This window comes from Pristis pectinata, chromosome 3 (genome assembly GCF_009764475.1).
Source record: "Pristis pectinata isolate sPriPec2 chromosome 3, sPriPec2.1.pri, whole genome shotgun sequence".
In the NCBI taxonomy this organism is placed as follows: Eukaryota; Metazoa; Chordata; class Chondrichthyes; order Rhinopristiformes; family Pristidae; genus Pristis; species Pristis pectinata.
The window spans coordinates 21,263,982-21,276,103 of NC_067407.1; positions in this window are offsets into that span (position 1 = coordinate 21,263,982).

Below are 12,122 nucleotides of genomic sequence, written 5' to 3' on the forward strand. Positions count from 1 at the left end.
AGGGCAGGTCATGCCTTACAAACTTAAGATTTTTTTTATCAGTCACATGTACATCGAAACACATATTGAAATGCATCTTTGCGTAGAATGTTCTGGGGGCAGCCCGCAAGTGTCGCCACACCCAGTGCTAACAGAGCATGCCCACAACTTCCTTACCCATACGTCTTTGGAATGTGGGAGTAAGCCAGAGCACATGGAGGAAACCCACGCGGACACAGGGAGAACGTACAAACTCCTTACAGACAGCAGCCAAAATTGAACCTGGGTCACTGGCACTGTAATAGCGTTACGCTAACTGCTACACTACCGTGATTGAGTTTTTTGAGGGGGTGACAAAGGTGCTTGATGAGGGTAAGGCAGTGGACGTTCTCTACGTGGACTTTAGTAAGGCATTTGATAAGGTCCCTCGTGGTAGGTTTATTCAGAAGATAAAGATGCGTGGGATCCAGGGTGAATTGCAAGTTTTGATTCAGAACTGACTTGCTCATAGAAGACCAAGAGTAGAGGTGGAAGGCTGTTATTCTGGCTGGAGGTCCATGACCAGTGGTGTTCCGCATGGATCAGTACTGGCAGCTCTGTTGTTTGTGACAAATATCAATGATTTGGATGAAAATGTAGATGGGGTGGATTAGCAAGTTTGTAGATGACACCAAGATTGGTGGAGGTGTGGACAGTGTAAAGGACTATCAGAGAATAGAGCGGGATATAGATCAGTTACAGATGTGGACAGAGAAGCGGCAGATGAAGTTTAATCTGGGCAAGTGTGAGGTGTTACACTTTGGGAGGTCAAATGAAAGGAGAAAGTATACGGATAATGGTAGGCCCCTTAATAGCATTGAAGTATAGAGGGATCTTGGGATCCAGGTCCATAGTTCACTGAAAGTGGCTACGGAAGTGGATATGATGCCTTCATTGGTAGGGGTGTTGAGTATAAGAGTAAGGAAGTTATGCTGCAGCTCTATAAAATTTTAGTCAGACCACAATCAGAGTATTGTGTGCAGTCCTGGTCAGCCCATTATACAAAGGATGTGGAGACAGTGGAAAGGGTGCAGAAGAGGTTTACCAGGTTGCTGCCAGGATTAAAGGGCATGAGCCATAAGGAAAGGTCAGACAAACTTGGGTCCTTCTTCCTGGAACGTCAGAGGCTGAGGGGAGACCTGAAGGAGGTTTTTAAAATTATAAGAGGCATAGATAGGGTAGATGGTCAGAATCTGTTCCCCAGGGTAGAAATGTCAAACACCAGAGGACATACTTTTAAGGTTAGAGGGAGGAAGTATAAAGGCAATGTGAAAAGCAAGTTTTTTGCACAGAGTGTGGTAGGTACCTGGAATAGGTTACCAGGGGCAGTAGTGGAAGCAGTTTAGTGGAGTTTAAGAGACTTCTAGATAGACACATGAATATGAAGGGAATGGAGGGATGTGGATGATACACAGGAAGAGGACATTTATTATCAGTGGGCATCAAGATCAGCACAACATTGTGGGCTGAATGGCCTGTCCCATGCTGTACTGTTCTATGTTCATCTTCCAACTAGTCAAAGTCAAGGTTATTGTCATTACACCTGTATATACATGTATTTGTGCATATGAAAAACTTAGTGGCAGCAGCATCACAGGTACATAGCATCATATCAGCAGCATTCACAAGAAAAACATAAATGAAACATAAATTGTACATGATTTTTACAAGAAAAAACACAATTAGAACAAAGAAAGAAAAATGAAGTAACACTTCATCATTAAAACCATCTGATTCAGGAACCCCTTTATTGAAGAACCATAGCAGGGAAACAAAGTTTTTAAACTTTCCATTTCAGGAGTAAGCACAAGGATGTCCACTGTGTGTTCATCATGTGCTTCAAACTTGTATTTATTGTCTTTCCAACTGAGTGAGCACTCAGTCAAGTCAACCATGTTGATGGATATGGAGTTACAAACAAAGTAGGTAATAATAGATTCCATGTTGATGGATCTGGAGTTACAAACAAAGCAGGTAATAATAGATTCCTTCCCTGAAAGATATTGAGGAATATTTTAGATACTATCACTTTTAGATATAAAACATTACCTGTTGTTAAGCAGGACCTCTACTCTAAAGTTAGTATTAATTTTAGTGCACGCAAAAATGGATTGTAATGTTGCATCCAAATGGATTACTAGAGAGTGCCAAGAAACAGGAATTTTAAATGGATGATAAGTAAATGTGGTTCTTTAGTTTTGAATTGTTGATGTTCACATTTTATGTCTAGTTAGAGCACATGGAAACTGAGTTGGTGCCACACATTTAGTATAAACGTTGCAAGTGAAGTATCAAGATAATTACATCTGGATTTTTACATTCCGTGATCTTCAGCACATTCATGCCTGAAGAACAGTTAAAAGACTGCATTTGCAAAGCACCTTATGCCCCAAAGTGCTCCAAGGTTACTTTTTTCAAGCATTCTGAGCTTGCACAGCAACCAGCTTGCACAGAGCCTTATCTCAAAAGAACATGTGTCCTGGGAAACACAATAATCTGTAGGTGGTGGTGGTGTCGGTTGAAAGGGAACTATTGACGGTTAAGTAACAGGAGAAATGACTGCTTTTGAATAATGCTGTAGTATCTTGTATGACCCTTTTAATATTTCTTAATTTCTTTGAGTATAGCGTTCAAGAATTTCAATCCTAGTACACCATCAAAGATGCTATTTATAATTTAGCATGTACATAGAATTCTGTGAAGAGTCAGACTTTGAGAGCCGGAAGAAACTCTTACTGTCCATTATGTTTGCAAGTGACTTCTCTGATGAAGAATTTGAAGTTTTCAAAGGAAGCAAAGCCAATTAGTGAAGTCCTAGATGACTCAAGAACCCTGAACCTTCACTGAACTCAGAACAAGAAATTGAAGAATGGGAGAATACAGAAAAGGTTTCAACACAAGTTAACTGATGATCATCCAAAGTGTCAATCCTGGGCAAGCCACTGCATCAAATGAAGATTGATTAATCATACTGGTTGTCCTTTTCCTCAAAGATATCTTGGGTGGATCCTGGAAAAGAGCTGGAATCATTCATTAAAATCTGTGAAAAGAATTCCAGTTAATTATGGTCGGAAAGCGAAGCAATTGCATGTCGTCAAGGATTTCCTGAACAAAAGGCAGTATAGTTTTCAGCAGTCAGGCATTTGAACATGGCTGCAAAGTCCTTCTGCAGCATGTGTGAAACCAGAAGCTCTGCCTTTTGACCAAGACTATGAAGATCAACAGCTAATGCTGTAGATTCCTCTCCTGAGGCAGAATAGCATTAGTGTAGTATTAAAAATATTAAATTACTACCATACTAATTAGCTTATCTTTACTGTACTCTATAAATTTAACTACTGTAATTTTAAATGTATAGAGTATGGTAGTATTTGTACTATAATGTCTCTGCACAACAATAAATGGATTAAAACTCTGAATACAGTGGAACCCTATTTCATTTGTCTTATTTTATACCTTTAATATTGATTGCATGAAAACGTACTTAAATACATCAGCTGGTCAAGCGTTGACTACCTGGTACCCCCACCCATTTCCCACTGATGGTAGATGGCAATGCTTCTTCTGTAATAATACTAGCAGAAGTTCAAGTTCCTTTATTGTCATTCACCCATATGCTATAAAAACACATGGAGGAATGAAATGTCATTTCCCCCAGACTCACAACAGAGGACATACATAAAACAGAAGACATACAATAAACGCAAACAAAAAATTTGTGCAAGTACAAATAGTGCAAAAAACAGTACATACAGAATACAATTTAGTGCAGAGTTAGTGCAAAACCAATTTAGACAAAGAAAATCAGAACTCAGTGTGTTACACTAATTGTATAAACATGTCAGCAGCAGCCAAAGTTCTTATATGCCGTTGTGCAAACCAGGGCTTTTGACGTGGCATTTGTCTGAAACTGTCTCCAGGGTATTCACGAGCCTGACGGCCTGGGGGAAAAAGCTGTTGTACAGTCTAGTAGCTCTGGCCTGGATGCTCCAGTGCCGCTTGCCAGACGGCAGTGGGACAAATAGGCTGTGGGAGGGATGAGAAGGGTCACCTATGATTCTGCAGACCTTGCGTGTGCATCGTGTGTTGTAGATATCCAGGATGGAGGGAAGAGGTACTCCAATGATCTTTCCAGCTATACTCACAATTCTCTGCAAAAACTTACGGTCAGAGATGTTACAGTTACCGTACCAGGCAGAGATGCAGCTGGTCAGGACACTCTCAGTGGTACCCCTATGGAATGTGGTGAGGATGGGGGAGGGCAGATTTGCCCTCTTCAGCTGCCGTAAAAAGTGGAGACGCTGCTGTGCCTTCTTGGCGAGAGAGGAGATGTTGGTTGACTAGGACAAGTTGTCTGCTGTACGTATTCCCAAGAACTCTCTGTACAATGGTACCATTGATGCACAGGGGTGAGTGGTCAGCCTTGGCCTTTCTAAAATCCACAATCATCTCCCTTGTTTTGTCCATGTTCAAGGAGAGATTGTTGACTGAGCATCAATCCACCAGCCTCGCCACCTCCTCTCTGTAAGCTGTTTCATCATTCCTGCTGATGAGGCCCACCACCGTTGTATCATCAGCAAACTTGATGATATGTTTGGAGCTTGAGTTGGCAGAACAGTCATGGGTCAGCAGTGTGAACAGCAGTGGACTGAGCTCGCAGCCCTCGGGGGCCCCAGTGCTCAGCGTGGTGATATTTGAGATGGTATTTCCAATGCGAACTGACTGTGGCCTTTCAGAGAGGAAGTCCAAAATCCAGTTGCAGGTGGAGGTGCTAAGGCCCAGTAGGTGTAGCTTCCTAATGAGGTTCTGTGGGATGATAGTGTTAAAGGCAGAGCTGAAGTCTATGAAGAGCATCCTAACATAAGTGTCCTTTTGACCTAGGTGAGACAAGGCCAGGTGGAGGGCAAAGGACACTGCATCTTCAGTTGACCGATTGGGGCGGTATGCAAACTGAAGGGCGTCTAGTGAGGGAGGGAGAATGGATTTGATGTGTTGCAAGACTAACCTTTCGAAGCACTTCATGATGATTGGTGTCAGTGCCACGGGGTGGTAGTCATTTAGACAGGTTACAGGCATCTTTTTAGGCACTGGTCTGATGGTGGTAGATTTGAAACATACGGGGACAACTGTTTGGCTTAAAGAGAAAATGCTGGAAATACTCAGCAGATCAGCCAGCAACTGCAGAGAGTGAAACAGACTAAACATTTCAGGGCAAAGCCCTTTCATCAGAACTGGGAAAGAGATGAGGAGTTAATTTTTTTAATTGTAGAGAGGGTGGGGAAGGGATGGATAGGACAAAGGGAATATCTCTGAAAGGGTGAGGCCAAGGTTGCCCAGGGGATAAGTTGTAGTGGTCATCCAGTCAATGGCATCAGTTAGAGAGGAAAAAAATGGAACAAAAGCTATGGCTAGAGAGCATAAAACAAAAGAACATTGAAGAGTGTGGCATGCAGGGCTGTAGGATGTGTCTAGTGGGTTCAGGCTGTGCTAATGGATGGAGGAAAAACTGAGCCAATATCACAGATGTTTGCATCAGAACATGCGATTTCTGCTGCAAGTCAAACAGAGAAGGTGAGTTACCTAACATTGTAGAATTTGATATTGAGTCTAGAAGGCTGCAATGTGACCAGATGGAAGATGAGGTGCCAGTTATCGAGCTTGTTTTGTGCATCATTAGAACAGTGCAGGAGGCTACAGACAGATCTGAATGGGATGAGAAATTAAAGGGACAGGTAACAGGGAGCTCGACATTGTAGCTGCGACTGAATGCAGGTGCACTGCAAAGCAGCCACTCAATCTGCAATTGGTTTCTCCGCTGTAAAGGAGACTGCATTGCAAACATGTAATGCAGTACGTAAACGAAGAAGTGCATGTGAATCGCTGCTTCACTTGGTAGAAGAGTTTGGGTTCTTGGATGATGGGAAGTGAAGAGGTGGAAGGACAAGTGTGGCATCTCCTGCTGCTATATGGAAAGATCCATAAGAAGGGGTGTGGTTGGTGGGACCAGGAAAGCAAAGTTGCAAAGGAAATACTCCTTGGAAATTCCGAAAACGGAGGGAAGAGGAAGGTGTGTTTAGCGGTGGAATTATGTTGAAGGTGCCACACCCATCCTTAAACCTTTTAATAAAAGGGTCAAAGAAAAGATGGTAACATAAAAGGCAATCCAAGTTCTTTATAAAACAGCAAGAAATAAATTAAATAAATTGTGAGGCTGATAAGGAACAAGAAATGAAAACAGAGGTACTGAATGAGTACAAAAACTAAACTGCTGGAAGAATTCAGCACGCCAAGCAGCAGCTGTGGAGGGAAAAGGGATGTGTTGACATTTCAGGTTGAGACCCTGCATCAGGACAGTCTCTTTTTCCTCTAGCGACACAAAGTTCTGGAGGAACTCTGTAGGTCAGGCAGCATCTATGGAGGAGAATGGACAATCAACATTTCAGATTGAGACCCTTCATCTAGACTGGGTCTCCGGATCGGATGAGGGGTCTCAATCCTAAATGTTAACTGTCCATTCTCCTCCATGGATGCTGCCTGACCTGCTGAGTTCCTCCAGCACTTTGTGTGTTGCTCTAGATTCCAGCATCTGCAGTCTCTTCTGTCTCCTTTTTCTCCATACTGAATGAATGCTTTGCATATTCAGAAAAGAGAAGGATAAAGTTAATGTCCTATAAGAAGAGGCAGCAGAGTTATTAGACGGGGTTAAAAGTAGATGGTAGATGTTAATTTAAATACAATTTAAATTACAATTTACAATTGTCATTTAGGAGTACAATTTTAAATGTTGTTAAAAATTACAATTTACAATTGTAATTTAGGAGTACAATTTTAAATGTTGTGGATGATACTGAGGTTGGTAACATAGTAAATACCCTAAGTCCTCATTATTTGCAAGGGGTGGGGGCACAGACTTCCTCTGGATAACAAAAATGGCACAAAAACTGCAATGACATCCAGTGATCATCCTTTCTGTGGCTACAGCCACAAACCCAGCCCACACTCCAGACCCTGGCTCCAGCTCTGATTCCTAGTGTTTCCAACCCATCCTCAGCTCCAGCCGTACACCTGGCCCACGCTCCGGATCTAGCTCCAACTGCACACTGACTATTGATATTTCACTACTTGCCAGCACAAGGCATCAAAAGCAATACATCTCATGACAAATAGGATTCATTGGCTACCACAGGAGAGAACTCTGAAGGAATGTGCTATACTTACCATCATTCCGAGTAATACGCAGCTGACCTTGAAAGTACGTGCATCTGCAGATAGTAGGTCAGTGGATAACGAGGACGTATTTTGTACTGGAAGAGTATAACTAGAGATCGGGAGAATGTAACAATTTTGTGAAGTGAGAAGACAGTGCAATTTAATGCAGGTTAGTGATATAGTTTTAGAGGAATAACATGGAAAGGCAATGAAATCTAAACACCAATTATTCTCGCATTGAATGCAAAGTCAATGTTGTGAAGGTAAACATTTACATTTCACTGGTTAGCCCTCAGCTGAAGTATTGTCTACAGTTGTGAGCACTGCACTTTGAAGTTGTTATAAAAAGATTCACCAGCAGGATACCAAAAATTGGAAAAACTATATTTGTTCTCACTACAGAGAAATTTAAGGCACTCCTTGAAATGAAAGAAAGATTTTGATAGAGCATGTGACAAATTGTTTTCTCGCGAAGTGAGCTGTGGTGTAAAACCAATGGTCATGGCTTTAAAATATTTAGCAGGAAAGAGCTTGTGGGAAATTGAAGAGAGTTATTTTCACACAGTGTTGTTAACTTTACTTGAATGCACCACTTAAAAGTGTGATAGAAATGGATTCCACAGAAACTTTCAACAAGTAACTTGATATGTAATTGAATTTGGACTATTTAGTTCTAAAGTTGTGTTACAGTACGAAATCGGAAAGGTACTAGAAATGGCGATCACAGATAAAATTTATAACGGGAAATTTTTTATCAGATAGTGAAAGTAGTTAGAATTTGAATTTTGCTGCCAAATCCATAAAAGGAAATTAGTTGCTTGACAAAGAGGATTATTAAAATGTAAACTGGGAGCAGGTAGAAGAGGAACTAAGCTAGGTTTTAAACAAAAATACAATGGCTGATTTCAGAAAAAAATTATCTGTTTTTGTGCTTTAACATTATATTACATTAATGTAACATTGCGTTGTAACATTAACTGTGCAACTACTAATTTGCAAAAAAGCTGAATTGATTTCGGCTTCACGTCTGAGTGTAAATGAGTGTAATGAGTGTAATTGGAATGAGTGTAATTGCTTAATCTCATGAGTACAGAACTAGTATGGAATAAACAATATTCTTTGTGATTTCAGCATAATTTGCAGTATGCACATTGCAAACTATAATGTGAATTTCTTTAACAATACAGTTTGACCTTGGACTGAAGGTTAGAAATGTTTTGGAATAATAATGTAATTCAAAATATCAATACCCCTCTACTTTTTCATTGTTTACAATAAACTTGTCTTTTCAGATTGAAAGCTTAAGTCAACTGTGCTGCAGAATAGTTCAGTCAGAAGGCAGGGATGCTGGGAATGTCCTTTACTGTGGGGCAGACAAAACCACAGTCATTGCTATTTTGTGTAGAACAGTTCCAAATACATAATGTCTGCCCACTACAATTAAATGTCGCCAGACAACCATAGATTATATCTTGATATGGAATGGAGTGATTCTGGATTTAGTTTGACTATTCACATTTCCTGCTGAGTTGCAGTTTTGGATTGTAAAGTCAAAATTCAGTCTGCAGATTTCATCAGGCCTATAAATTCTATCAAACAGCAGAGTATCTATGTGCAATATGTGAAAGAAGTAAACCAGAAAACTGATTACTGAATGCAATCAGATACTTTATATTTAGCAAGGATCACAAAATTGTTTATAACTCAATCAACAGCTTATCACCACAGCAATCCTAGCCTCAATCTATCAGAGGTTTTTCCTTTGTCCTATCCATCAACTTTCCTCAACTTTCTCTGCAACTTAAAACTAGCTTGTTTTCTCTCTTTTCGGGTTCTGACAAAGGGCATTTGACCTAAAATTTAGTTCTGTTTCTCTTTCCACAGATGCTGCCAGATCTGTTGAGTGTTTTCAGCATTTTTCTGTTTTTATTTCAGATTTCCTGCAGTTTTTTCTTTGATCTTCTCAAAATTGTTTCCTGGTCACATGTGATTATGGCACTTTTACATTCTAAGGTGTAAGTCATGATCTCCCTTGACTTGCACCTTGTTTGGCCACCGGGAACAAATATGTGCAATGGTGCCCAGTGGTGTTTATTCACTAAACTAAGTCACAGATGTGTGGCACACAGACATCATAAGCCTGTGAAATGCATAGATATGCAGAAATAGGCCACCACCACAAATATGAGACGTGCTTCAACAACACTTTAAGAGGACCTGTTTAATCATGTACAGGGTCATGGCATGTGAAGCTTGGAACCACCTTTCGATAGTTTCCTTTTAAATTATATACTTTCCCCTTGCTGAAAACCACCTCAACTCCCACAATTGCACCCTGGCCTGATCATAACCAGTGCCGTACTGATGTCCTGACCCAACCCTCAAGGTCCCCCAACTCCCTTGAATCCTGTACTACAATCCACATCCCATGAATTTCCTGAATCCCTCCACTCATTTCTCAGTTGGAGAGAAAACGTCAAGTTTGGTGTATCCTTCATAATGCACAAGAATATCTGGGTCTTATCATTTTAGTTTAATATTTGTTTTGGAGAAATTTAGTTGCTTGGATTACCCATCTATTCAAGCCATCTGATGGATAGACCACCAATATTTGGTATTTAAAAGCTCATTTTGTGCACAGCAGTTTTTCAAAATAGAAATCAACGTAATTTCTCTTTTGTGATACTTTTTGGTGTTGTATATTTTATGAGAATTTCCGGCATTTCATTTTATTTCAGGTTTCCACCACCTGCAGTATTTTTCTTTTTCACTTTAAAAAAAAATATTATTGTACTTTTGGTGATTTATAGTGACTTAACACTGATCCAAAAACAGAAAATGCTGGAAAAGCTCAACAGGTCAGACAGCATTTATGCAAAGTCAATGTTTCAGGTCAACACATTTTCATCAGAATCCTAACCATTAGTGAAATGAACCTTGAGAAGGAGGTGCCTGAAGTATTTTAAAATCTGCTTTAATTTTAAGAGTTTCTGCAATGAAAAAGGATTGACATCAAAACGTTTTGCAATTAATAAAATGTTTATGAAAGAGAAAAAGAAATACAATATGCATGAATTGAAAAGAGTTGTGAAAATAGCAAACTGTGAAACTGCATTATACAAACAGTACAGGTTTCATTTTTACACATGAACCCAAGTCAAATTGCTGTCTGTTTGTCTGCAAAGTGATCTTCATTGCATATAATAACGATTGGATGTTCAGTTGCTACCATTATTGTAACAGAATGACCCAAAGATGTGGGATATGAATTCCATCACCCTTCTTCTCCCCCTCAGCCTTGGGAGAAAGCCTCCGTCAGATATCCTGGAAGAAAATGGCATTGAGCAGAAATGTGGAGAAACGGCGAGCAGCAGGGTGAGGGGATGTGAAAGTGGAAAAAATAATTTGCTTCATTAAAAGGGAAAACTCTGGAGATACACAGCAGACCAGGCAGCATCTGTGGAGAGATAAACATGGTTAATGTTTCAGATCAGTGACTTTTTATTGGAACTTGCTGAGTATCTCTATCATTTCCTGTTTTAATTTTAGATTTCAAGCATTTGCAGTTTTATTTGCCTTTGGTTGTTTGTTTAATCTTTTGTGATATCTTAAGAATATAAGAAATAGGAGCAGGAATTGGTCAAACAGCCCCTTGAACCTGCCTTACATTCAATACAATCATAGCTGATCCCTCTTCCGTAATTGATAGGGCTCTCAACTGCATCTCCTCTACTTCTGGCACTTCTGTTCCCCTGTCTCTTCCATGCTACCATCCTCGATACTCAATAGATCATCCACCTTAATTCCAGTGATCTTCAACAGGATTCCACCACGATTCATAATTTCTATTCCCCTCCCCTTTCAGCGCTCTGAAGGGACTGCTCCCTCTGCAGATCCTTAGTCCAATCTTCCATCTTCATGATCCCTCCCCTTCTCAAGGACCCTTCCCATGCAGCCACAAGAAATACTACACCTGCCCTTTTTCCTCTTCTCACCATCAGGGTTCTAAGCAGTCCTTTCAGGTGAAGCAGCAATTTACTTCGCTTCTTCCAATCTAGCGTGCTGCATTCAGTGCTGGTGATGTACTCCCTTTTACACAGGAGAATCCAAACTCAGGTAGGGTGATCCCTTTATAGAACATCTCCATTCTGTCCATAAAAGCAACCCTGAGTTTCTAGTTACCTATCTCTTTAATTCCCCATCCAATCCCATTCTAAGCCATGTCTTTGACCTTCTTCATTGCTTTAACAATATCCAGTGTAAGCTTGAGGAAGAATAACTCATCTACTATCAGGGCACGTTGTGGTCTTTGGAATCAAAGTTGAATTTAATGATTTCAGGTAACCACCCCTTTCCCTCCCTCTCTCCACAGAACTGGTTCTACTGATCTCCTTCGGTATTTCCCCTGCTGTCTCTAATTGTCAGCTTCCAGAATTACTGTTACTCAGACAGCTTTGGTCTGCACTTTATCACAGGCACTTCCTTTGTTCTGACCATCTCTCTCTTTCCCTATACTTATAAACATACTTCTCACTTTTTCAGTTCTGATGAAGTGGCCTTGCCCCTGTTTCTCTCCCCACAGATGCTGCTGGACTTGATGAGTCCCACATTTTCTGTTTTTGTTTTGGATTTCCAGCATAAGCAGTTTTTTTGCCCCAATTCTTCTTTAGACAGTTCTTTACTTATTTCACACCGAATGAAGGATGGTGTATTTCCACGACACTCCTCAGGAGTGGAAGATCCCTGTCCATGAATTGCTTTAACGTTGCATATCAATTATCAAGTGGGTTTAACAGAATGAGATCTGTGGAGATCCAAGGTAAGGTAAGATATTTCTTGTTCAGACTTATCACGTCTGTGGGACACATTCACAAACTTTAAACATAAACAGAGGC